Here is a 27,356-nt window from a genome sequence, read left to right as displayed (position 1 = left end):
ATAGCGTTCGCCCCAAGCCGCCGTTGGGTCGCTTGGGTTACGGCAACATGGCGGCGACCGGCCAAGCGGCGGCCGCTCGCCTCGGCACACATTCGTCGTCACCGCTCCATGGTGTCACGCGTTCATGGCAAACGAAAGGCCAACGAAGCTTATGCTATGTCTCATGATGCCCGCACCACCAAATTTTAGCAATAAAACGCCCTATATTTTCTGATTGCTTCCGGATTTACCGAGCTGCTAGGCCTAGCGAGTTCGCCTCGTTTGGTTGCCATGGGGACCAGACGGCGAAAAGCGCGGAAGGTTCAAATGAGTTTTCCCGGCCTCGGCCTGGATTGACAATTGGCCGATTTCGTCTTGTATGACAAAAACAGTTTATATAACTGGTAGTTTTAATACAGTTTTGTGCAATAGTAGCACTTTTTGATGAACAAAATAGCGTTTTTGGCTCTTATATATTTAAATGCTTTTTCTTGGTTTACCGTCGTGGCGCTGCAGTCGACGAACGCAAGCCCGGCTCCGCTGCGTCGGGAAAACCCCTATTCTAAAACTCGCCGCTCGGCTAGCACGTTGCGCCGCCGCACGCTATTTCCTTGGGGGCCCCAAGCCTTGGGTCCCCCTATTCTAAAACTCCCTAATGGTCTCGCGCGTTGCCAGAGGAGAGCGCCCTCGGAGCGTGTCTCTCTGGCGTCCACTTCCGGACTCCGCTTGCCGTCCTTTTGTCTCACCCCGCGCAAGAGGGAGGCGATGCCTTTTTACGCGGCCACCCATCACGACCCCAGCAAACATTGTCTTATCTCTCTCTCCTCTGTATACACAGCGAGGCATCAAACCGAGGCCGGAATCCGTGCTCGTGTGCTGTTCGCTTTTGTCTCCCCAGTCCCATGCAGCGCACACTTCCCATCGTTAACATTCGAAATAAACGACCGAGCAAGCATTGAGGGCGGCGAAAAGACACCCGAGGCTGAGAGTTGAGACAAAGCAAGCCGATGGCTGCACATGCATGTCGGCGGCAGGCCAGGCGAGAGGGACGAGGTGGAAGCGCGTGCCACTTCGTTGTTTTGATGGCTAGCTCTCGCCTTTATTTTCTGCTCTCGACGTGGGCTTTACAACATACCATTAACAAGGGACTACGTTTCGACTCCAGACCAGTGTCCGCCATATTACTCCGGCGAAGAGTGGTGCCTATATCGCTTTTCTGTTTTATAGATATACACATTTCAATGCAATCGTAAGTTAACTTTTCCGTTCGGTCTCGATCTAATTATGACTGCGCTTGGTTTGTCTCACACCGAGCAAGTGTAGACAGTGACTGAAGTTCACAAATCCGCAAACTTCAGAAAGAGGAAAAAAAAAAAAAAAGAGGGCGATAGGCGTTTGCGTAATGCGTCTGACAGTAAACGATGTCCTGGAGGTCATAGTCTTGCGCAAGGTATTTAGGGGGACACTGAGCAGCCTGCAACGATTGACGACCGCTTAATAATAACGAAGGGTCTACTACCTCTGAAAGCGCAGCTCTTTTCCCATGCAGCAAGAGGCAGAAAAAATATACAGGAATCGCTACCACCCGTCATTTTCTGAGGCTAAATATGGAAACGTTATAAGATTTTCACTGCACATCGCTGAGGCTTGGAATATATAGAATACACATTGCCATCCACTTCCTAACGTTCCCAACGGTAATCAGGATGCCATTTTCGACCTTGGGATCGCGAGGTCATTGCTGGGGAGTAATAGGAGAGGAGGGGGGGGGGGGGGGGGGGCTGCTGCAGTTTGAGCGGAAAGACTAAAAACGACATAAGTTTTCCTACTTTGCGCTAACCGTGGCATAGTGCAGGATGGAACGTGAGATGTATAGCTATTATAGAACAGTGTGGTCTCGAATTAGCCCAGAAAGGAAGATGGAATGGAAAACATCGATAAGAAATAAGCCCATCAACAAGTTAGCGGCAAGAGGGAAAGTAGAGGAATTCAGTGTCCCGCTGCAGAACAGGTATTCGACTTTAAGCGAGGAGGACGACCTTATAGTGTAAAAAACAAAGAATGTTAATCTCAGATTTTACCACGGAGTCATCACGAGGAGTTGGCGGTAGGACAGTTAAACAGACACCGGTAAACATTCCGAGAAGACGAAATATATCATTAAGCAACGTCAAAGCATGGAAACCCTAAATCCAACAGAGAGGATATAACTGACATATCTATCAAAGCTAGTCAACAATCGCAAAATATCACACATAAGGAGGTATTTAATATGCACTCAATCCATTACGCTCATTTAAATAACAGAGGTAGCTTGAAAGGGGTGAAGAGGAAACTAACTAGGCATGGGCAAAAACAAAAATAATGCATGGACGCGGAGAGATATCGGGCAAGTATGGATAAGGAAGCTAACGTATGCCTAGTTCTGCATTGATTTCACAGTAGTCGAAGTAATCAGGACGATAACGAGAGCAGCAGTAGTGAAGATCAATTAGGCATTCATCCGATAATGAAGAACAAAGTAAAGAACGCCTCCGAAGCAATAAAAAAAAAAGCGAAATCAGGAGGGAGGATCAGGTAACTGCAGGTCTGTTGAAAGGCGACGGGGAGATGGTAGGAAAACTGGGCACCCTTTATAGGCAACGTTTTATGACCTCGAGCGTACCGGATTCTTGGGAGAACGCTAACAATATCTATAAAGAAGATGGGTATCGAGAACTTTAAAAATTACAGGCCGATCACTTTGCTATATGTTACGCACAGTGTATTTAAGTATGTACTGACATAATAGATAACCGAATCAGGACAACATCAATATTCAATCAACCAAATTAAGGACCACGCAGGCTTTCATAAAGGATACTCGAAAATAAATCGTATGCAACTGTTAACCAGGTGGTAAAAACATGCCCGAAATATAACCAATCCCCATACATAACATTCATAAATTACGAAAAAGCATTTAACTGATTACGAGAAAGCATTTGAAAATATTGCTTTTCAAAGTTGATTAAGTCGAAACCTCAGCAGTAGTGCAGATATAACGGAGCCAGATTGTAGGTGCGTCATATTTGAAGGTACTGGAAGATATTTGTAGTGGTTACACAGAAACCGATATATGGTGCTCTATGAACAAAGAAACAAATCCCTATCATCAAAGGCGTTATAGGCAATGAAGCGCGGTATTTTTGGTACCTTTCACCGCTTTCTGACAGGAATCACTCTCAGTCCTGGATTGGTAACAGTTAGGGACAAGTGTTAATGGTAGATATCTTGGTCATTGCGATTTGATAATGGCATTGCCTTGTTAAAGAAGACGTAAACAGCCAATGACGTAAAGGAAAGCGTTATGGAAGTGATTTTTGATCAAAGTGAAAGAATAATTAATCGTGGAAATGACTGGCTAGAACGTAGAAGAATAAACAAATAAATGTCGTCGGCGGGATTCGAACCGACGACCTCCAAATTTCGCGTTGGTCATGACAAAAACGCGAGTTAATGACATCCCAGCCGAAATCAAGAAGAAATGGGCATTGACAGAGTGTATAGTGAGTAGTGCGATTGCAAGATAATCAACGTTCGTTATGGGTAACCGACTGGATCCCAAGAGAATGTAGATATCAGTAAAGTGGTTTAATGAGATAAGGAAAACAGCAAGGATTAGTTGGGGGTCATCTGACACAGGATCGGGTTAACTGGAGGATTATGGGAGAAGCCTTTGCCCCGCAGTATGGTCTGGCTAATGATGAAGTTCGCCATTCGGTGCCGGACAACGGACAACGGAGGGAAAAAGAGTCGCATGATGCGATCATTCGATTAAAAAAAAGAAAAAATCACCGATGCAGTTTTCCTCTGCGTCCATTTACGGGGTCGTGCAACTCAATGACATTTAACGGCTAACAGGCGCGATAGTCACGTCGCCCATGTGTCGCGTCACCTATGGGTCATGTGACCTTGCGCTGTGAAGAATTCGCTTCAAGTTTACTGACCATGGGGCCCTGGCTATATCCACTACAGACACTACGAACAGAACGTCAGAAAATTAGCGAAGACATGCTTCCGCTAGTACGAGAAGCCGCTGACGTGCAGTCCACCCGCCTTCGTGTGCGTGACCCTAGGAGTGAAAGAGCAGCAGGAGTCCAGGCGAGGCACAAGTACACTCACCTAACCCGTGCCGGAGGCAGACATGACTGGCAGCAGAGCGCGTCCTTCCACGGCAGCCGGCAGCCCGACCTGCGACGCGAAGGGAATGACCATCACTCATTCACTGCGGACGTTAAAAGGCACGTATAAAGGACTAGCGCGACCTCCACAAGAGGTCGCACGCACGTCTCTGACTGACCGTCGGCAGTACCCCGTGTGCCGCGCTCGAGCGACATGACGGACCACTGTCGCAAGGTCCTGCAATGTCGCGCCGTGGGAAACGGATGAAAATTAAGTCCCGCGACACGCTTTTTGGGAAGAAAAAGTATGTCCCTAAAAGTTTTTGGGAAGAAAAAGCAGCAGAAGTGTATTTCAATCGCTTTTCCACTTGACAGTGCCGAGTCAAAGGTGCGCATGGCGCAGGCCGTTTTGTGGTTATATGACGACACGCGGCACGCTTTGGACCACGCCCCTTTTCACCTAAATAACTTTCATGTGACAGCGCTAGCAGTGTGGCGCACTAAGACATTCGTGCCGACTTCGTTTATACCCAGGAGAGTCCTATGTACACTGCATCATCATCATATAAATTATCATAAACATCATCATAATAAGTCCAAATACGTCTTCTGAATGACAAAAGCCTGCTTCAGTTTGTGTTGCTGTTTCTCAATGTGACCCCTGCAAGCTGAAGCCGCCCATTTCTAAAAATAGATACACTACACACACACACACACACACACACACACACACACACACACACACACACACACACACACACACACACACACACACACACACACACACACACACACACACACACACACACACACACACACACACACACACACACACACACACACGCACACGCACGCACGCGCACGCACACGCACACGCACACGCACACGCACACGCACACGCACACGCACACACACACACACACACACACACACATATATATATATATATATTCTTTATCCTTGTCAGATACCAGCGAACATAACAAAAAAAAAAAGTCCAACGTTTGCCTTAGACTCGTAGACTTTCAGCTATATATATATATAGTGCTTTATTAATTTCCATAATATTCGTTTTCCAGTTTTGTTCACTCTCTATTTTTTTATCAATACTTCCTCCATTCAATAACAAGAGAATCTGCCGGATACACCTGAGTGTGCCACCTCCTACATACATCTTTAATCAAATAAGAGTGAAAAGGACAGCGGAGTGCGTTGCTAAAGCCATAGGGGGCTATGCTAAAGCGTAAACGCCTTCCGTACAAGAAATAGAAATGATTCCACTCAAGCATACGACGCAAGCTCACATCAAAGCACCGAAGGACTATGCTCGCATATATCAGTTTCCCTCCATTCGGCCGCTCCCATTTTGTTTTTCCCTTACCCGATGGAGGGTTTACCATCCCTCCACTGTAGCCACGGGCGCTACTTGCTGATGAGTAATTTGTGCTGGTGTGCACAAATGACTCGGCATTAAAAATGCACCACCCTATCACGCTCGAGTGCGAGTGAAACAAACAAACATAAACAAACAAACGATACGCTATCATAAATTAAAAAAAAAAAAAAAAAAACAGCCTGACGCTCTCGAGTCGTGCATAGTGACGGCTTCAGGATGCGTGAGACTGGAAGCTTCTATTCTAGACTGGCATACGCCTCTGCTCGCGCGGCGGGAACAGAGATCTCTCCACCCCTCGCCTAACGACGCCAGAAGAGGCAGCGGTGCGCTTTGGAAGACCATCGGCCACCTTGTAAACGACTCGTTGCACAGCCAGCAAAAGAAATGGACAGGAGCAGGCGAACTCAGGGGAAGGCGGGGCAGTATGGGGACACCGTGGGCTGTATGCTGCCGATATTTTTTTTCTCTTTCCTGTGCCTGGAAGCAGTGCGCAGACGTGCAACAGACATTATCGCCTTGCGCGCTATAATTTTCTCCAACCACTCCCCCGTTCCCATTCGGCCGCATTGCCTTATGTCTCCTCGCGCCCGATCATTATGCGCTTTCGTGCGACACCATTAAAGGCTCGCAAAGATCTCTCCTACAAGGGAAAGGCGTCCCCTCCCATAGCGTCCGGCATGACACCTCCTTAGATATTTTTTTATTGCTGTGATGTTGTTCGTGCCTCCGGTCATGCTATTGTTAAGCGTACTTGGGGTAATTTTTTTTTATTTCAGCTTGTTTTCATTTTTTTTTTTCGCAATGTCACCTTACTACTAAAGCGGCTTCGACGAATAAGTGTAGCAGCAATGTTCGCACGTCGAGAAATTCGGCCACCGAACGCCCTGCATCATCTTTCTCGTTTTCCACGAAATTTCAAAAGGACCGCCCTAGCCAGCGTTACTGAAAGCAACCAAACGCGGCAAAAGAACGTTAATCAAAGATTTTCCGCTAGGCCCGTGCGGTATCGGGTACTTATACGTATAGTGAGGATAAGGTAAAGGTACCATCTGATTTAACTATACTCATGGGCTACCACTGTATATGGCGCTCAAGAATGGCTGGTTACCACTGTGATACAGACGCACGGCCTGCCCGAATTTATTTTCGGGCCAGGTGGACAGGTTTTTGGCAATTCAGAATGCTGCTGCAGAACCTCTCGAGTGGCTCTCGAGACTAAAGCCATTGTTGTGTATGCGTAAATTTGTGTGTCGTATTTAAATACCGCTTTGCGTGATTTTTGCTGATTTTGTTTTAGTGAAATGTAATCTGTTAAGACCAGGCAATAAACAAAAAAAAAAAAAACAGAGTGCTGGAAGCATGGTCTCCGTGATACGACAGGTTCTTTTTCTCTTCGTCTTTATTTACTGTTTCCTTTCCGGTAAAATCCGCAGCCCGAACGCGTGGTTGTGATTCTTGTGAGTGCGTTTTAGTTCGACAGTTCGTCTGTTCGTGCCCATTCCCGCGCACATGGTGTATCCAGTCTATCAAGCCACATCCATGCGGGAGAGCGATCGCAGCACAGGAGCGAATAGGGTGCCTATAGAGCGAAGCACTACTCGCGCCACCTCACAGTCCCCGCAATGTAATGGTTGGTCCTGCAGCGCTTCAACACAACAGCTGCTCCGCAGTGGAAGGTCATCCTTCGCGATAGCTTTCATCCTCCTATACACTCCCTCCACCCCGCCCCGTTCGCGAGGGGCTTTAAGCGAGAAGGCTACAACAAGAGGGAAACCTGTGGAGCACCGGACACAGTGTACAGTACCTCGCGAAAAGCACTCGCACAATGCGCTTCGTTACGGCTTCTTCTGTCTGTCCGTCGGCGGGTTCGCGCAACGTCAGGCGGAGGTGACGTCACGGGGTCGCTCTCCGCTGGTCTCTCTTGCGGCGCAGGTGAAAAGTGAAACGAACTCTGGCGGCAGGGCTCTCCGAAAAGCTCACCGAAGGGGGGCCGACAAGGAGAAAAAGTGGGAGGCGTGCACAATGGGAGCAGGAGCAACACAAACGATGCCGGTGGGATGATGAGGGCGGCAAACTTCTTCCCCATCCAGTCAAAGGACCACAATGGGTCAGCTGAAAATCCGAGACCGGTTCGGGGCACTGCCTCCCCATCTCCATGAGCCCGCCAGCTTCGCTGCCGCCGCTGCTGCTGCCTACCTGGAGCATGCCCTTCTATACGACGGAGGAGGCGGAGGGGGAATGGTGGGCGGTTGTTATTGAAGGAAAGGCGGGGGGGGGGGGGGGGGGGGTAGGCCTTGTGCTCGTGTATGGAGACGACGGAGCCCGCGGGGTCCAGGAATGCGAGCCGCCGCCACACTTTTGTTGCGTCGTCCCCAGAGCGCGCGCGCGCGCTCTCGGAAGGTCAACGTACCGCTCTCAAAGGAAACGCCCCCATCCCCCTTCCACCTACCCCTAGCTCTCTATGTGTTCCAGCAATCTGGAAGAAGGAGAGCACGCATCATCTGCGGCGAGCGTCGGACGCCGACAGGCCGGCCGGCTGGATTGCGTCGGGCGGGTCCGAGACGTCCAGCGCAGCGGAGGAGACGAGCCGAAAACACAGCCTGTCACGGCGCGGACGGACGACGCTCACCTTCGCTTCGGACGCGCAGAGAGCGCGCGCGAGAGAGAGAGAGGTAGTCTCATTTCTCTCTCACTCTGTTCCTGGATAGCGACGCGAGTGCGCCGTGAAATCTGCAGTGCCGGCAACAATTGGGCGCTGGCGGGCAACTTAGGGCTTTATGACTCAAGCCCGCATTGAATAGGAAAACAACAACAATAACAAATCCTTTCTTCCTTGATCATAGGAAGACGACCGTTGTTTCGCAATGCAAAAAAAAAAAAAAAAAAAAAAGAGAGAGCCGCGAAACCATGTTCCAAATAAAGAAACTCGTTGAGCGCCGCAAATGGGCCAGTCTTTCTGTGGTCATCGCTCCTTGAAAATTCAATCTTAAGCCGTGACCCAGATGCTACAAGCAATGACCATCCACCGGCACTTTAGAGAACACAGACACACCGGTGAAAAAACTGAAGACTAAGGTAGACGAAACGTGGTTATGGGATAGAAAGCGAAGGACGAGGGATTGCGGCCATACATATTCGATTACTACGCTGGTAGTTGACCATTTGGGAAACGCATCAACTGCTACGCCTACGAACGTGCGAGCAACAATTGCTATTTGCGTATAATAGAGACAGGTCGTCTCCGCCGTGTCTCTCTCAAACATCTGCGTTAAAGCTGCGCGCGGCTTTTTCAAATGCAAGCACCAGGGGAAATGAAGATATTGCGGGGAGCAGGCGCTTGAGCAAGTAATGGTATGAAAATACAGCTGGCTCACTGTATGTATGTATACAGATGGAAAGCGCTGGCTTGTAGTAAAGAGCTCACGTGTTCGAGATCCAAGGATCTGGCCTATTGAAAGGCCTACGTAGACGCATTGGGTTGAGCGTTTGCGAACGAAATATATTTAGCACTAGCATTTAGTTTCTAACGCTCAGAAAATATATTTACTTCTTTAGTAAAACAAGCCTTTGGGAAAGTTGGTTACTTTAATTCTACATAACTGCAGCGCGGTTTTGCTTCCTTGTGCTCGTTTTCTTTTCTTTCTTTTTTTTTTTTCGCGCTGCAGTTATGTGGAAGCCTAGAAGTTCGTCACCATTTAACCTTTCTTTAAACACTACACAGAATTAAAGATGCGCGCACAGATATAAAGCCACTGTGACGCCCATTGGCAACGATGCTGGCATATGGGCAAGGGTAACGGGATCAACTGTCTATAACAAAATAGCTTCCGACCAATTTTTACTGGACAGGATGCCACAGCTACTGTGTAAGGAAAATACAGGTCTGTGAGCATCTTTATGCGTGAGCAAAAGTATAACGTCGTAGCGGAAAGCCGGGAACAGCCACGCGCCTTTTGAACGACCAGCGAAGAGACGTTGACAAAGGAAATGTCTAGAAACGCCGTTTCTGCCAAACCACAGGCAGTGAATGTAGAGAATGGACAGCAGTACATACATACATACGTACGTACGTACATACATACATACATACATACATACATACATACATACATACATACATACATACATACATACATACATACATACATACATACATACATACATACATACATACATACATACATACATACATACATACATACATACATACATACATACATACATACATACATACATACATACATACATACATACATACATACATACATACATACATACATACATACATACATACATACATACATACATACATACATACATACATACATACATACATACATACATACATACATACATACATACACAATGTCGTAAAAGCCGATAAAAAAGGACAGATTATAAATATATGCTGGGTCCCCAGCCAGGTGGGGATCAAGGGGAATGAAAAAGCGGACGAATGTGCATCACGCGCACATAACATTGAAATAAATCACGTCAACATACCCCGTAAAGACTACAAAATTTATAATGACTAAACTAAGAGCTAAATGGCAGGCTTCATGGGATAATGAAATAAATAGCAAGCTACACTTAGTAAAGCCTATTGTTCAAATGGAAGTCATCGAGTCATGATTCATGAAGAGCGCTTTTTTGAAGTGATCTTGTGTCGCCTTCGCATTGGACATACACGTACCTCCCACGCAACTTCATACTCCTCGGACAAGAAAAACCCACATGTGAGACATGCAATGTACGACTGACAGTAAACCATATTTTAATATCATGCACGAAATATGAGGAAATCAGAAGGAAACATTTTATGTGTTTCTATAATAAACACATTCCATTTCATCCAAGTCTTTTGCTAGGAGAGACTGCCATTGTCGAAATTTCTTCTATTTTTCATTTTTTAAAAGAAGTAAAGCTAATAAACAAACTCTGAGTTATTTTTAACAAGAACTGCTTTACCCTGAGTTTGGCGCATGATGGCCTTAGTTGCCTATGTGCCATAAAACCCAACCCAACACAACAACACAACACAACACAACACAACACAACACAACACAACACAACACAACACAACACAACACAACACAACACAACACAACACAACACAACACAACACAACACAACACAACACACACACACACACACACACACACACACACACACACACACACACACACACACACACACACACACACACACACACACACACACACACACACACACACACACACACACACACACACACACACACACACACACACACACACACACACACATTATACATATTCCTTGACATCGACGATGCTAGCCGAAAGCTTTTCAAACCGCTGCACACGCGCGCACGAACAGGGCCCGCGAAAGCAAGCCGCAAAGTGAAGAGCCCTGTATGCGTAGCCACCGAAGCGCTAATGCTCCATACATCACCTGTCCGCTCTGCAGCGTTCTTTCTTGCAGGTCTGCAGAACGCACGCCGGCACAGGTTTGTGAGGTTGCCATGCAGTGCAACGTAGCGAGCCGGAATAAACTAACATGCGAATCATGTGCGAATAGAAAAGCAAAAAAAAAAGCACGAAAAGAGTCTCGAGGCCGCCTGGGGCAGTCCTGTGCGATGCGGCAGGACCGAGAAAAATAAGTGGAGAATCCCGGCAACGGGGCCACGGCCGGAACGCAAATCAAGTCGAAAAGAGGCGAGGAAAAACGGCCAAGAATAACAGCGGCCTGAAAGTTTGGGGATGCGCGGGCGGTATCACGAGTGTGTACATGTGCACTCGGCTCTCTAGGCGTCACGTTCGCGGTACAGTTTTGCGCTCTCACAACGAAGCTGCGCGCTGACTAAACAAATAATGCCAATAACAAAGGAAGCTTTTTTCTTTTTTCTTTTTTCGAGTTACCGAGAAACAACTGAGAGGTAAGAAAGATACGCGGGAAAAGTGCGCGCGTATTTTTAGAGTTGACCATTTACAATGCGCTGCAGTGTGGGCCATAGCCGCATGCAGCAACTACTTTTGTAGCAGCCTTGTACAGCCTACATAAGCTGCAAGCGGGGTAAAATAATTAATCTCGTTTTCTTTTTTTTTTTTGTAAAAACTGTTTAATGAAATTTTATTAAACTTACGGAGAATATTGACGTGTATCTCCAGGACGTATAATAATTTTCAGTGAAAACTCGCTCCACTTGTTTGGCTTTAGGCAACCGGCGAACAGGGCGCATGCATACATCCTCTGCAGTATATTAGTAGTAGCAGTAGTGGTAGTACTAAATCGTTCCTTATAATCGAATTAAAAAGAAAGCAAAAATAGTTTTGCCGGCCGCGGTATCCGCTATCGCAAACAACGGAATCACCTGCACTGCGGTGGAGGAAATAAACGGGCCGAAAGAGGGAGAGGGGGGGGGGGGGGGGGGGGGGGGGGGGGGAGGGGGGGGGGAGACCGGAGCGGTGAACGACAGAGAAAAAAGACAGGGTACAGGTACACAAAAGGTATAAAATAAAGAAGTAAGTTCTTGAGTCCAGCGCCCGTCCGCGATTAGATGCTGCACTGCACATCTCCGCGGTCGGCCATTCATGTCAGCTAAAAAAGGCTACCGAGCAAGCGACGCGCTCAGGGCCTCAGGCGTTTAACGTTGCTCCATAGTCCACCCTTCTTTCGGCCGCGTCAGGCGCCGACGAGCGCCGGTGGTGTAGTAGCTTTTCTTTTTTTTTTTCCCCCTTTCTGTAGTAGCTTTTTCATTTTTCAGCAGCCATGTCCGTATACGGTGCGAACGGTGTTCTCGTCATTCTGAACAATAAAAACTAGACGGTCCCAAGCCAGGACGCGCAAGGAGGATACGGGGACGTGCAGCCAAAATATGGCCTTCGCTTCTTTTGTTTTCAGGCTGCTGTGGGGACGGGCGTATAGCTGCCCGTGCTGGGCGCACGAAAGAAAAATCCTTCTGCGTAAAGGGCATGCATGCATTGCTTTATGAGTTACGTGAAGCCCAATAATTCGACAGAGATTTCGCGGGAAATTGTTACAAGTCTTACAGATATATTTCTGTAACATTTGTGAATTTCATTCATTTTGAAAGGAAACGGTACTAGAGGGGGAAGAAGAACGGCAATACTTTTCGAACACCCCTCGTTACACAAGAAAAACGCTCACTGTTTTATAACGACAAACCGAACCCAAATGCGATTGTCGTAATGCAAGTGCCGTAAGGATACAGGAGACTGGAAGTTACGTTCGAATTGACTTGTCGGGCCAAGCGTATACCTCCGCCTGTTGCAGTTAGGCATTACGGGATGATGGGAGGGAAGATGGGCCGTACAAGAGATTAAAGAGTCATTGTTTCATATTACCGTACATAAGCTGGGAAGAGGTATTAGCCAAGCGTATAAGCTCAGCACTGAGCAGCCAGCCAGTGATGGGTAGCGAGGAATGGCAGTCAGGTACCCTGTCTGCCGCACTTACGCATGTAATCATGCACGTTTTGAGCACGCAATTCGACCTCGACCAAAAGCAAAGCAGCGCTATTTCGCCAATAAATCGGTGTGATTGTTTTCAGGTCATAGCGAGCCTTGGTATGTTCACTCGCTCCTGTTTCGAATGAGTACTCGATAAAGGGGTCAATAGCCGGGCAAATTCGGGGCTGGGTGCGCTTCCCCTCCGTGCGCTGATGCCAGCCGTCTAGCAGGCCTTAGCCACCAGTGCAGGGACGAATCTTCGATTACATTTGAAGCATTACAAGCGTAGCAGATCACAGCCTTCGTATATGTAATGATCACAGACACATTTACTGGCTACATGAAGGATGTATATCACTTGTAATTCCCTCCTTTTTTAACCCCATATATCAGTGTATACCAGTATTACTAATGCCGAGACCTCTATATTTATCTCGTTACCCCCCCCCCCCCCCCCCTTCCAATCCTCCAATCCAACGGAGCAATATTGTTGTATCTTGGCTCCCCTCTTCTTTTCCTTTCGTGCAAAATAATCTTAGTGACAGGCGGTATGTGGTAAAAGGTAGGCGATTAGCGGATAGCTCGCCTGTAGTTGCGCTAGATGCTGCAGAAGAAGGGGATTCTCCACTCCTCAGGACCGCGGCGAATAAAAAGTTAGAAGCCTGCGGCTTCCAGGGACTACAAGACTAGATTTGTGGGCGGCACATTTTTGAAAAGGAGTTTCGACAGATAAAGAAGTGTCAGGTGTAACTGTAGCTTTCGAAAGATAATTGAATATTCAGAAGCATTCTTCATGCTAGAGGTGAAGAAAAACAGCGCGAAAACGAAGACGAGACCACACAACACAGGCGCCTGTGTTGTGTGGTCTCGTCTTCGTTTTCGCGCTGTTTTTCTTCACCTCTATTATGCACCAACTAGCCCGCCAAAATGCTCTCCTGGATTCTTCATGCTGTTCGGAAAGACGAATTAGTTTTATGTTCGCTTTCCCCAGCTTCCCCAATTGTGGGTGTGCAGGAATAATATGAGATGGTGAACTTGAGGGGGCCCCGCCAGGGTGGTGCAGTGGTAAGACGCCCGACTATTGTGCCGGAGTACCCGGGTTTGATCCCGACCGCGACGGCTGCGTTTCGATGGAGGCGAAACGAAGAAGTGTTCGTGTGCTGTGCGATGTCAGGTGGTCGAAATTACTCCGAAGCCCCCCCAATACGGCTCCTCTTTCTCTCTTTCCGCGTTCAATCCCACCTTTCTCCTTTCCCTTACGGCGCGGTTCAGGTGTCCACAGAAACAAGTGTGACAGATACCGTGCCTTTAATTCCCTTCCTTTGAACCGATTATTATTAACTTGAGGGGAGGCTCCTGAGCAGAGTATTTAAGTAATTACAGGGTATACGCGCCGACCTGAAGCGCAGCTGAGCGGAGTTCTAAGAGTGGAAAGCGCATCGGAGGATGGCAGAGGAGTACGTGGGGCGATGAAATTTGCAGGGACACAGGGACACAGCAAGAGAAGGTTTTTGTCCGGTAGTGGATCTGTGCGGACAGTGTCAGCAGCTGTGATGACGGCAAAAGGGCAGTCACTTGGCTGCAGATGAAAGCTCAAATTTCGCAACTCAAGAAACATTTGACTCTGCAAAACGACGTCAATCAGTCTCGTTACACAACTCGGAGAGACATGTACGGATGACGGATCAATGGGTTCGAATATACAAAAGATGGAAGCGAATGCACAGGCCGCTGCGAACAACCTCGTATTCGTATATGTGTCTGCCTGCCGATTCCTCTGCATGCGTTCCACGTTTCCGTGGTCTCCGTCCGCTTCGTTCGATGACTCTCTCTCTTCGTAGACGTCAAGGAGAGGAGGTAGGCGCACACACCGATCCAAATGCCACCTGTATTGAAAGTCACGCTCATCGGCTATAACTCGCAGGTCGGCGCCACACACAAGCCCACACGCGCTACGCACAAATGGAGCCAGCACGCAGGCCGGTCACTCGGCAGATCTCCGTTCTCGAGAAGCTCGGGAGCGCAATCCCCCGAGATGGAGGGGGGGGGGGGGGGGGGGGGGGCGTGGCAAACGATGAGATGCTGTGCAAACAGCGAAAAGCGCCTCGCGTTGTCGTCGGCACACAGATGTTGCGCTTGTATACGGAGAGATGTGCACGAAGCAGGGCGCTGCAGCGGGCGAGTAGTACGCGCTGGTGCCTCCATTGGCCGGCGCGGGCGTCGAGGTACCCTACATAGTAGGCGCCGCGAGCATCACGCATCGCTGTCTGCGCAGTACCTCTTTCAATTCGACAAACTCCCCATTGAAACGCGCGAAATACGAAGTGAAACCTATCAACGCTCCCGTCTCCCCCCCCCCCCCCCCCCCCCCTTAAAAATAAAAAGCAATAAACGCGACATCAACAAACGACCAATCTTAGGGACATTGGTGGCTGCGATACCTGCGATGCAGAATTAGGCCTGGCCTTGGAGCTAAAACTAACAGCTACGCAGTTATAAGGCAGACATGATTTTGGCTCATATCTAGAACAAGGAAATTTCGGCAGATGGAGTTGCGCAGCGGTGTAAACCAAGTTCAGAACGCGAGATTTCCTCGAAAAGGCTGGCAGAGCCTTCGAGAGGTGTTGGTAGTGAAAACGTTTAATAAAAATAGAGAGTTGCATGAAGGTTGCTCTGGGGTCAGGCTTAGTGCCCTTCCCCTCACAAACACTAGGTGGAGTCCCTAGCACGGGACCCCAGTGGCTTCCGCTGCCGCCATTGCTCTTTTGACCAAGGCCTTTTGGGCTTTCAGGTCGGAGCAGTCGAGTAGGGTCGCCTCCCAGTCCTCCTGAGAACGGTACTGGCGATTCGGCTATCTAACTACGCTGCAAGCATGGCACTCGTCCCCTATTGTAATTATAAAGCACCCGGTGACAACGATCAGCGAGGGTCCCGCGGACAGGAAAGCCGCAATTGGGACGCACTGCGCGGCCTCAACACGTTATAACGGTGCGAAACATGATAAGATTACATTACATTTATAACTGACCTTGCTAATCTAAGGGAAAATGCTTTTCTCCGCGATTCAAGGCGCTATGAATACTGGTGTGTACCCTGCCCACGCACAAATTACGTACTTCAAACGTTAAAATATGCATTACCGTCATTCCTAAAGCGACACACTTTCACTAATATATTCATTCTTTCAATTTCATATAACAGTATCAGAAATATCTTCCTACATAGCAATTAAGAGAATGTGATCCCAAAAAATACAAAGTAACCATGCGATATGAAACTGTTATCTTTTTGATTTTGTGCGTAACTGTGCAGAAACTATACTGTATTCTATCTGAAAATATTTTATACATTCTTTATTTCCATGCCTTCTCTTGTTTGTGTTTTTGATATTATCCGCAATCGCCGTGTCGAACTCCTGCGGGAGATGGGAGCTTTGTCAAGCCGCAATTGCTATGTAGGAAGATATTTCTGATACTGTTAGCCATTGTACCCCTTCATGGATCACTGCCTTGTCGTGGCGGAGGGGCTTGCGAAACTCGATGAAGTCGTGAGCTCTGCTGTGTAGGGCCACCCAAGATAGACAGGTCACGGCAGAGAGTTCTGACAAAATGTGATTCACTGGAGAAGGTAATGGCAACCCACTCCAGTATTTCCTGCCAAGAAAACCCTATGGTCAGTCACAATACCATTAATGATATGGCGTCGGAAGATGAGCCCCCCAGGTTGGAAGGCGTCCCACATGTTACTGGGGATGAACAAAGGGCGATTCCTAGTAGCTCCAGGACGAATGAAGCGGCTGGGCTAAAGCCAAAAGGACGCTCAGTAGTGGATGTGTCGGGAAGCGACCGGAAAGTCCGATGTTGCAAGGAGATATATCACATAGCAACATGGAATGTAAGATCTATGACGCAAGGTAAACTGGATGTCGTCAAGCGAGAAATGGACAGATTGAACATTGATATCTTGGGTATCAGCGAGCTCAAGTGGACCGGAATGGGAGAATTTAACTCTGGCGACCATTATGTCTTTTATTGTGGGCACGAATCCAAGAGAAGGAATGGGGTCGCTCTCATGGTAAACAGAAGAATGGGCAAAGCAGTGCTAGGGTACGACCCCAAAAACGACCGAATGATTTCACTTCGGATCCAAGGTCACCCTTTCAACATAACAGTTATCCAAGTCTATGCACCGACCACTACTGCTGAAGAAGCTGACGTTGAGAGATTTTATGCGGACCTACAATGCCTTTTAGACCGCACCCCATCATCAGACGTCGTTTTTCTCATAGAAGACTGGAATTCTAAGGTCGGCAGTGAAGAAATATCCGGAATTATAGGCAAGTTCGATCTTGGCGAGCCAAATGAAGCTCGGCAGAGGCTAGTATAGTTCTGTCAAGAAAACAACCTGACCATAGCGAATACTCATTTTCAACAGCACAAGAGGCGCCTGTACACATGGACTTCACCGGACGGTCTGTACAGGAATCAGATCGATTATATTCTTTGCCGGCAGAGATGGAGAAGCGCTATACAAGCAGTAAAAACAAGGCCTGGGGCCGATTGTGGCACCGATCATCAGCTTCTTGTTGCCAAAATTAAGCTTCGATTGAGGAAAACGCAGAAAACTAGAAGGCCTTTCAGGTATGATCTGGATCAAATTCCATTAGAATATGCTGTGGAAGTGAGGAATCGATTTCAAGAATTAGATCTAGAAGACAGAGAGCCCGAAGAGATGTGGACTGATGTTCGTGATATAATACAAGAAGTTGCTACTAAGGTAGTTCCAAAGCAAAAGAAATGCAAGAAAGCAACCTGGTTATCTGAAGAGGCTTTGCAAATAGCTGAGGAAAGGAGGATGGCAAAAGTTATGGGGGAAACAGAAAGATACAAGGTTCTCAATGCGGATTTTCAGAAAATAGCAAGGAGAGATAAGAATGCCTTCCTGAACATTCAGTGCCAAGCAGTTGAGGACAACAGCCAATTAAGGAACACAAGAACTCTGTATAAGACAATCAAAGATATCAAAGGAAGCTTCTGTGCTAAGCTGGGCGTGATAAAGGACAAACGAGGCAAGGACCTCACTGAAGCCTCAGAGATAAAGAAGAGGTGGCAGGAATACACAGAAGAACTGTACAAGAAGGACCCGAATGTGCAAACCCAACATAAGACGGTTGTGATTACTGATCTCGAGCCGGGCATCCTGAAGAGTGAAGTTGAATGGGCCTTATCCAGCCTTGCTAAGAACAAAGCAAGCGGAATTGATGGCACTCCAGCCGAGTTGCTTCAAAACCTCAACCATGACGCTGTTGACATTCTGCATACATTATGTCAGAAGATTTGGACAACCCTGCAGTGGCCACAGGATTGGAGGAGGTCAGTTTACATCCCTATTCCAAAGAAAGGCAGTGCCAAAGATTGTTCCAACTACCGCACGATCGCGCTTATTTCTCATGCTAGCAAGGTGATATTGAAAATCCTCCTAGGTAGGCTGCAGCGGTATGCGGATCGGGAGCTTCCGGACGTGCAAGCTGGGTATCGCAAGGGCAGAGGAACTAGAGACCAAATTGCTAACCTTCGCTGGATCACGGAAAAGGCAAGAGAGTTCCAGAAACACATCTACTTCTGCTTTATTGATTATGCGAAAGCGTTTGACTGCGTAGATCACAGCAGATTGTGGCATGCTCTCCAAGAGATGGGAGTTCCAATTCACCTCATCTGTCTCCTCAGGAACCTGTATGAAGGGCAAGAGGCCACAGTCAGAACTGGGCATGGTCTTACTGATTGGTTTCCGATCGAGAAAGGAGTGAGGCAAGGCTGCATACTGTCGCCCTGCCTATTTAACCTATATGCAGAGTGCATCTTGAGGAAGGCCGGCCTGGACGAGTCTTGAGCTGGAGTGAAGATTGCTGGAAAACGTATCAACAACCTTAGATATGCGGATGATACCACTTTAATGGCAGAAAGTGAAGTGGAACTCAAGAGACTTCTGATGCGCATACAAGAAGAGAGTGAGAAGTTTGGGCTTAAACTGAACATTAAAAAGACAAAGATCATGGCGTCTTGCCCTATGAAGTCCTGGAGCATCAATGGACAAGAAGTGGAAGCCGTGACAGATTTTCTGTTCTTGGGCTCCAAGATTACCTCGGAAGGAGACTGCAACCATGAAATTAGGAGACGCCTGCTTCTGGGAAAGAGAGCAATGGTTAGCCTTGACAGCCTAGTAAAGAGCAGAGACATTAGTCTGCCAACCAAGATCCGTATAACTCGTGCTATGGTCTTTCCAGTTGTGATGTATGGATGCGAGAGTTGGACTGTGAAAAAGGCTGACCGCCGAAGAATTGACGCGTTTGAATTGTGGTGCTGGCGAAGACTCTTGAGAGTTCCTTGGACTGCCAGAAGATCAAATCAGTCGATATTGTCGACCATAAACCCTGACTGCTCATTGGAGGGTCAAATTCTAAAGTTAAAGCTCAGCTACTTTGGTCATCTGATGAGAAGAGAGGAGTCGCTGGTGAAAGATTTGATGTTGGGAAAGGTTGAGGGTCGCCGGAGAAGGGGTAGGCAGCGAACGCGATGGTTAGATGGCATCCTCGAGGCACTACAGATGAAGTTATGTGATGTTAGGAAGATAGTGAGAGACCGGAAAGCGTGGCGTGACATGGTCCATAGGGTCACGAAGAGTCGGACACGACTGAACGAGTGAACTGAACTCAGCCATTGTAAATGACTGGAATAAAGTAAACTGAACTGAACTGAAGATTCGGCACAGCTCTTCGCCGAACCAAGTTTCAATACAATTTATCGGGCTAGTCTGTTTATCATTCGAAATAAGGAAATAGCCGCGCTACAGAGACAAGAGCGTCGTTGTCTCGGTATAGCGCAGCTATTTCCTTATTTCCTTAACCGCGCCTAACGGCAGAATGAATCTATATATAGCAGCCGGCGTAAATTCTCCACGGTATACAGTCCACTCGATCAGAGTCGGGGTGACCCTCCACCAAGCTAAGTGGGGCTGGGCTGGGCCAAAGCATGCTGTTTTAACAGTACGGGTCACGGCCAGACCAGCACAGTCGGTATTAAAGCACTCATACACGTATGTACAACCGCGGTCTGCACTCGGCCTTGCATTGCGGAGTCGCCGACAGCAGTCCTGCAGCACTAGACGCGTGGGCTGCTCATGGAGCGAATGAAGCGGTTCCCGTGCAGTATGCTTTTTTTTTTCGGCGCTCCAAGCAGTCACTGAGCCAACAGTTTGTCTAATATTGATTAAATGGGCCGCATAATATTCTAGTGGATAACATATTGAGCGATGCTCAGTTGCAGCGCTACGTGTCCATCCTTCCCCCAGTCAGTGGGAGGGTGGAAAATGCAGTCCTATATCATTATCAGATTTATTGCCTTCGCTAAGCGACCGTTTCTATTTGAAATGGTTGCGCAAAAAAAAAAAAAAAAAAAAAAACGCAAGAGGAGAAGCAGCCCGACATAACGTGCCCTTCGCTCCTCCTTCCTCCTTGCCATCAATAACAAGAAGAGAGAGAGAGAGGGGGGTGCGTGCGCCACAAATGCACAGCAAGCAAGTCACACCAAACGTCACACCCCTGTAGCTGCCTTCCAGCAGACAACTGCAGCCCTCCTTGAGGAGTGTAGAGATTCTACACTCCTATTTACGGATGGCTCGGTTCGACCCGCTACCTTCCAAGCAGCTGCTGCTATGACAGCACCGCAGCTAGACCAGTCTAGGTCCTGCCGCCTGTCATTCCCTGCCAGTTCAACAGCTGCTGAGCTGGCCGGTCTACACCTAGCCGCACAGTTCATCGCTTCCAGTGTCCCTCCTGGACCTGTGAATGTTCTGTGCGACTCCAGATCTGCTCTGCAGCTCCTGAATATCTACCACGGCACCAACCTCTCGGTGAACATTCTCCGAGCCCGTCTCCTAGCCCTTCAGGACTCGGGGTATCAACTGGCCCTACATTGGGTTCCAGGACATACTGGAGTCCAGGGCAATGAAGAGGCGGATGCCTTGGCCAAAGCGGCGCATGACAACGGCGCCCCAGTCACTGAGGCTGTCACACCTTTTGACTTTTCAAGACCCCTCTTGAGAAGGTCGATAAGGTCATTCCATCCTGACCGTCGTATTGCCGCTGGTGAACATCTCCAACGGCTCTCTGACAAACTTTCACGGAAGGACAAATCCCTCCTCCTACGACTTCGAATAGGCTGCACGTGGACTCCGTCCCGCATGTATGCCTGTGGCCGAGCTCCCAGCCCAGCCTGTCCCTCTTGCGGCAATACTGGCACACTGGGACACTTGCTCCTCGTGTGTCCAGCCTCCGCTGGCCATCGCCAGAAACTTCTGAATGGCTATCGGAATCTTGGTCTCCCTGCTGATACCGAAGGGCAATTGCTCTTCCCATCTCGGAACCAACTTTCTGCTCACCGGCTCCTCCTGATTTATCTGGAGGAGTCTGGCCTCAGCTCTGTTCTGTAGGCCTGCATGGGCCCATAGTGCTTCGTGCGGAAATGGCGGCGACATAGGCGGCGTCACGAACCTTCCCCTCCCCAACCTTCCCCTAAACCCAACTTCCCCTTCCCCCTGGTCACCAAGAGTGATGCCACAAAGATGGCCAACATAAGACGTGACCAGTACCCCCTCCCCAAAAATAAACCATAGTCACCACCACCACCACCAAGTGCGTGTCCGCTAATCATCGCCAGCGGATGGACAGGAAGATAGGCCCCGCACCATCGGGCGCAGGCCGCTCGTCTCCCTTTTCCCACTCAGACTCCGGCAGCAGTCGCCCCGCAGCAACCTGATGCAAAGGCTCGCAAGGCGACGGTCGCCACTAATGATCTCCGGGAAACAACAGAAGAGGCGCACACAGACGGCACGCAACAGGCAGCGCAGAGAGACGGCGACGCTATATAGCCGGCTGATTACGGCACCCACCGTTCGCCTATACGTTTAGCCGCCGTTCTAATCTACATACAGGCAATGCCATTGCCGGCGTTCCCCCTCTCACGACCTCCACCTCCTTCCTAGTCTCAAGGTCGGACGGCGTTTGCCAGTCGGCCGCCTTTACGAGCTTCGCCGTGTGTTCGAACGTGACCAGCATAGCGCGGGGCTTCTTTCTGGAAGCCCTGAGCTAACGCACTGCGGCGAGGAAGGCAAGCAGGCAAAATAATTCGCGCAGACCACTCGCTTGCCTTTCCCGCATTCGCGGGGCTTCTTTCCGCGCCCTTTCATGCTCGCGTTCAGCTGGCGCGGCGATGGGAAACGCGGAAGCTCCGCGGTGCTAGCGAAAGAGCGAAGAAAAAAAAAAAAAAAAAAAAAAAAAAAAGAGAGAGAGAGAGAGAGAGAGAGAGAGAGAGAGAGAGAGAGAGAGAGAGAGAGAGAGAGAGAGAGAGAGAGAGAGAGAGAGAAAACGACTTTGGTGACGCGAAGCTTCGTTCGCATGCCGGGCCGCGATTTTTTGGGACGCCCCCGCAGCGAAGCTCTCTGACCCCATATTCGGCTTCTGTCGGACTTTCTCGTCCCCTTTTCTCTTCTTTACAGGAGTTCAGATTTGACACTCTTTGCACACTTCTTCATTTCCAGCGGCCCCTGGGACAGAAAGTTATTTGAGACTACAACGTAGCTCTCACCCGTTCTCGAAAGCGAAGAATATGAGAATAAACACGGAAAATTTTAGGACAGCGCTGTTCCGCGCTGGTGTCGTCCAGCTGTCAAGTGGGGTTGGTCGGGGTCGTGTGAGCTGTTTCTCCAGCCCCGCCTACTTCAACATGCGGTTCCTGAAAGGGCTCCTATATTGGATATTGGCGGCCCTAAAGTCCCTGCCTGCTGACAAGACTACAAATGGCATGTTATAATCACGGGCAGACAGCTAAATGCGAGTAGTACTTGCGAGCGGGCTAGTTGGCTATACGACTCCGACTACCTCCGGCGCTGCATGGTTATACACAAAAAACAATACACACACAAGATAATTAAACCAGAGCGTTAACACAGATGATGCGCATCATCTGTTTAATTCTCTGGTTCTGGTTTAATTCTCTAGTGTGTGTATTGTTTTTTGTGTATAACCATGCAGCGCCGGAGGTCGTCGGAGAGGCAAATGCGACCACGCTGCGTGCCGAGTGGGCGAAAGGCGATCACCTCCGTAGGTCGGTACCATGAGGGGTGGCTCATTCACACTCACATCAATAATCTCTCACACTCTCTCTCTCAACCACACTCAATCTCTCAACCACTTACACTCACACTCGTAACCCCCCACCCACTCGCACTCACTCAAACTCACGTCCACTAACGCCATCAGCCACTCACACATATGTCCACTCAGGTCCACACACCCTTACAAATGCGTGTACATGGCTCACACTCATGGCCAATCACACTCACGAGTTAACTGGAAATGTGAGCGCGAGTGAGTGGACACGAGTGCACTCATGAATGAGTGCACCGACCTATGTATGACCGTCTCATTATGTAATAGTACCGTCATCGAATTTCCCCTTACGACGCCCATGTCACTACATTACTGCAAGAAGGAAAAGCAAAAGGGAAGAAGTGGGAATTATTAAAAGTCTCTCTCGTTTATACCCGCGATACTTCTCTCGCACGAGGGTCATTCGGAGCGCAAGCACAGCGCATGCGGTGGTGGCTATTACTTACAGATCGACGTCTATATCTGACCTCCGCCCGGTGAACACTCACCTTCGACTCTTGCCATGCTAGAAATCTATTTTTCGCGATGAAATTACAAAAGAATGGAGATAGAAACCTTAGCGTAGCTGGGCTTATCTACAGAGGAATTAAGGGTGGTCTCGGATTAGAGTGAGCTTATGTCTTCACTGTGAGCAGCTACCCGAGATACCGGCGGAAGACTGCCGGAGCCCTTGAGCGACCCCATCGCAATCTCACCCAAGTACCTTCGCTGCCGCGCTGGACGCTCTACCGGCGAGTCACAACGCGACGATGGAAACTTATTTGCGTGAGTGAGGCCGCTAGCGACTTCAGTCACGCAAGAGCTACGCCCTGTAAGAAAAACAATCTCCCCGACGCATCGTTAGCCCGTCTCCATGCTCCAATCTTGTTTAAAGTCGCAATTTCGATTGCAAGGCCATATTTCTTTTACCAGGCCTCGCCAATGTCCTCGTTTTCTTTTTTTTTATTTATTCTTACGGGTTACGTACACTAATCATAAACATTACCCAGGTTATTAGATTTGCTATCAGAACACCTGCATCTCGGGATGTAAGAGGCTGCGTCCCATGCACGCAGCGTATACGTGGTCCTCTAGAACAATACATCGGATTTCACGTGCGACTCAACTCGCGCCAAAATTTGGCACCGATGCTTATAATTACAGCCTTGCACAGAGAAAGTGTCGCACGCTCCAGCAGCGTCGCACGCAAGCGTGGGAACCGGGGACCCTGTCTCAATTATTAAGCCGAGCTCGCACAAGAACGCGGATAAACTCACTCTTACCCTTGGCTCCTCTGCCTACCCGCGACGGGACATTCAGCAGCTCCATTCACTTCAAACGCACCGCATTACCCGGGCCCCAATCATGCCGAGTAGCAGACAAAAAGGTTGCCTCCCCTCCGCTAGAAATTAAAGTGAGCCAAGGGTAAAAACGACGCCGCCTTCCGACGGCTGTCCCGTGACCGCGACCGTGAGCACGCCGTCGGCCCGCCCCTGTGGGAGACAAGAGGTAAGGCCACCGCCGGAAACGTAGGACAGCGACGGGGGGTCAGGAACAGGCGACGGCGGCCCAGGGGGCCATAGGCGAGGCCTTCACCCAGCCGTCGAGAGAGAGAGGGCTTGCACAGCAGCGAAAACGAAATGCCATGGGGGAGGAGGAGGAGGCCGCACCAGCAGCAGCAACAGCGGGATCGCACGTGGATGCGATCTTCACGCACCGCTGATCCCATTGTTAGCGAGGAATAGAAATGAACGGCGGCGGCGGCGGACAGAGGGATGGCAGACACACAAAGATGGACGGAGCGGCGGCACGCGCGAGACGCCAGGGAGCGTGAAACCGGAAACGCCACCGCCTCCGCCAGGTATCGTCATTAAATGCAATGCGCCGTATTGTGGTGCACGCGAAACGGCGGGTTGGTCGCCCTCTCATTGAGGCATTGCAACAGCGGTGTGGTCTTGAGGCGGAGTTTCACCGGAGTTTGCTTTATTAGGAATAGTATCTAGATAAAGGGTCAGTCTAGCTCGTGATCCAAGATTCTTGGCACAGAGAAAGAGATAGAGATTATTATTATTATTATTATTATTATTATTATTATTATTATTATTATTATTATTATTATTATTATTATTATTATTATTATTATTATTATTTTGCTCAAGAAAGTGATGTCTTGTTCGAGGACAGGGCTCGAAGTCACGAGAACTCGAGCTCGAGCAGGCGGATAAAACATACACGATCAAAGCTCCCACTAAACTGCTCCATCTCTAGGTCCAGCATGTATGGTGTGCAGACCAGACAGCGGAAAGTAGCTGCTCGTAGCGCACACACTGTACACAGGATTTTGCCGAGCATTCTGTTTTGCACATTGCTGCCTGCACCTTCGCTGCTTCCGCGCATGTCCCGGCATTTACGACTTTCCTTGAACAAGACGTGCGAGAAAGACGTGCAAGCACTGGGGCTTTGCCAGACATTTCTCGGGCCCTTCTTGTGGCTCATTCGACGGCCGTCGCGCGCAACATATTCCGTTGCTATTCCCGAGAAATGAGGTTGAGGTCAGCGGTGTCAACTGAGAGAAAATGTTAAATGGAGTGAAGCTGCTAGCTGAGGCACTTTGGCGAATATTTATTGCTGGAAACTACACTGGGGGATAAATCAGGACAAAGACGAAACGCGAAGACCGGAAGCGCTAAGAATTACAAGTAGGTCTTTTACTTCCGTTATACCGGCTAACGAAATCCAATAAAGGCGTCATGCGCATAAGTACCTTGACGCCTGCAAATCGTTGGCGACTAAGTCCACGCGGCATCCATATAAGGCAAACTCGACATCAGTGAACGAGACAGACGGCTGATGCATTTACTGCTTGTCGTATCATGCAATTAAGCTTCTAGATTTCTGGCGAAACGTACTTAATAAGCCTCGCCACCTCAGCAAACTCCCTCTCCCCCCCCCCCCCACACACACACACAGACCCCACCCCATCTTTCTCCGACTGTGAATCGATATATATATATATATATATATATATATATATATATATATATATATATATATATATATATATATATATATAACACTAAAGACAAGGCATTCTGCAAAAACAAAAAAAACGCTTAGATAAAGAGAAAAGTGAGCAGTAGAACAAAAACAAGAACAACAACAAAAAACAGGAACAAACGCCTAGAATTCCGGGGCCTTTATGCCTCAGTGAACGGAAGAAAATCCTTTTCTCGAAGCGAGACCGCAGATAAAGCTAAGCTTCCTCGAATAAAAAGAAAAATAAAGGAAACAGAGTAAAGACAAAGGAAATGAGGAACGGCCACTCGACCACTACAGCCGACAGGTCTGCAGGCGCCGAACTGAGAATTACATTCCAGCCTATATCTCCGGTCTAAACAGCATCCCTGTAGAGCCCTGATTTTTTATCGGTCTGGTTGAAAAGCCCGAAACTGTCAATGTGCCTTTTTATTTTTTTAAAGGTAACTATTAACGTGAAAAAAAAAAAAAAGAAAATCGCTCCGAAGAGAATGCGCCCGCAATAAAAACGTAGAGACCAAAGCGCTTAAAAGAAACGCGCGCATGGAAAGTATAATACTATAGGAGGCCGCTCTTATAGCATGCGCACGTGCCAAGCAGTTGTGAGACCATAGACGTAAAAGAGACCATGTATGTGCCGTTTGCAGCAGATATTTACAGACTAGAGCTGAAGTGCCGAGCCAGGAACGGGCAAATGCGAACTTCGAAACGGTTTTTCTGAGACAATATCTGCTCGACAACTCGTTTTTATATATATATATATATATATATATATATATATATATATATATATATATATATATATATATATATATATATATATATATATATATATATTGGCTGCGGCCGTGTCTTCTTGGCCCCGTTAAAGCGGCAGGCCGATATGCCTGTGATGGCTTCTTCGCCCGCGTCAGACAGCCGGCCCACGTGACGGTGCAGAAGCAGCGAGAGCGCCGAGCCGACACCACCGACGTTCTAACAAGGCCTTTGCATCACCTTCTCTCTCATCAGCGAACGTAACGACAAACGGATGAACGATAAGGTATCAGCCACTGAATCTGCGCATACAGGCTTGGGTAAAGGGCGAGATGACATCATGTGGCTCGACTAAAATTAGCGCTGCACCT

General features: G+C 48.5%; 1 protein-coding gene across 2 annotated transcripts in view; it reads right to left on the bottom strand.

The window, feature by feature from the left end:
* The window catches only part of LOC146191575 (uncharacterized), a 101,867-nt gene that overhangs the window by 63,055 nt on the left and 11,456 nt on the right, over positions 1-27,356 (bottom strand). For both annotated transcript variants that reach the window (XM_084602090.1, XM_084602089.1), the window contains exon 2: positions 4,144-4,212. The gene's annotated coding sequence lies outside the window, so the exon portion shown is untranslated. The remainder of the gene's footprint in view (positions 1-4,143; positions 4,213-27,356) is intronic.

The sequence above is a fragment of the Amblyomma maculatum genome, chromosome 4, assembly GCF_055883805.1.
Source record: "Amblyomma maculatum isolate TAMU_Amacu chromosome 4, ASM5588380v1, whole genome shotgun sequence".
In the NCBI taxonomy this organism is placed as follows: domain Eukaryota; kingdom Metazoa; phylum Arthropoda; class Arachnida; order Ixodida; family Ixodidae; genus Amblyomma; species Amblyomma maculatum.
Note: the sequence above shows the minus strand (reverse complement) of the source record. Positions and strands in the feature narration are given on the sequence as shown.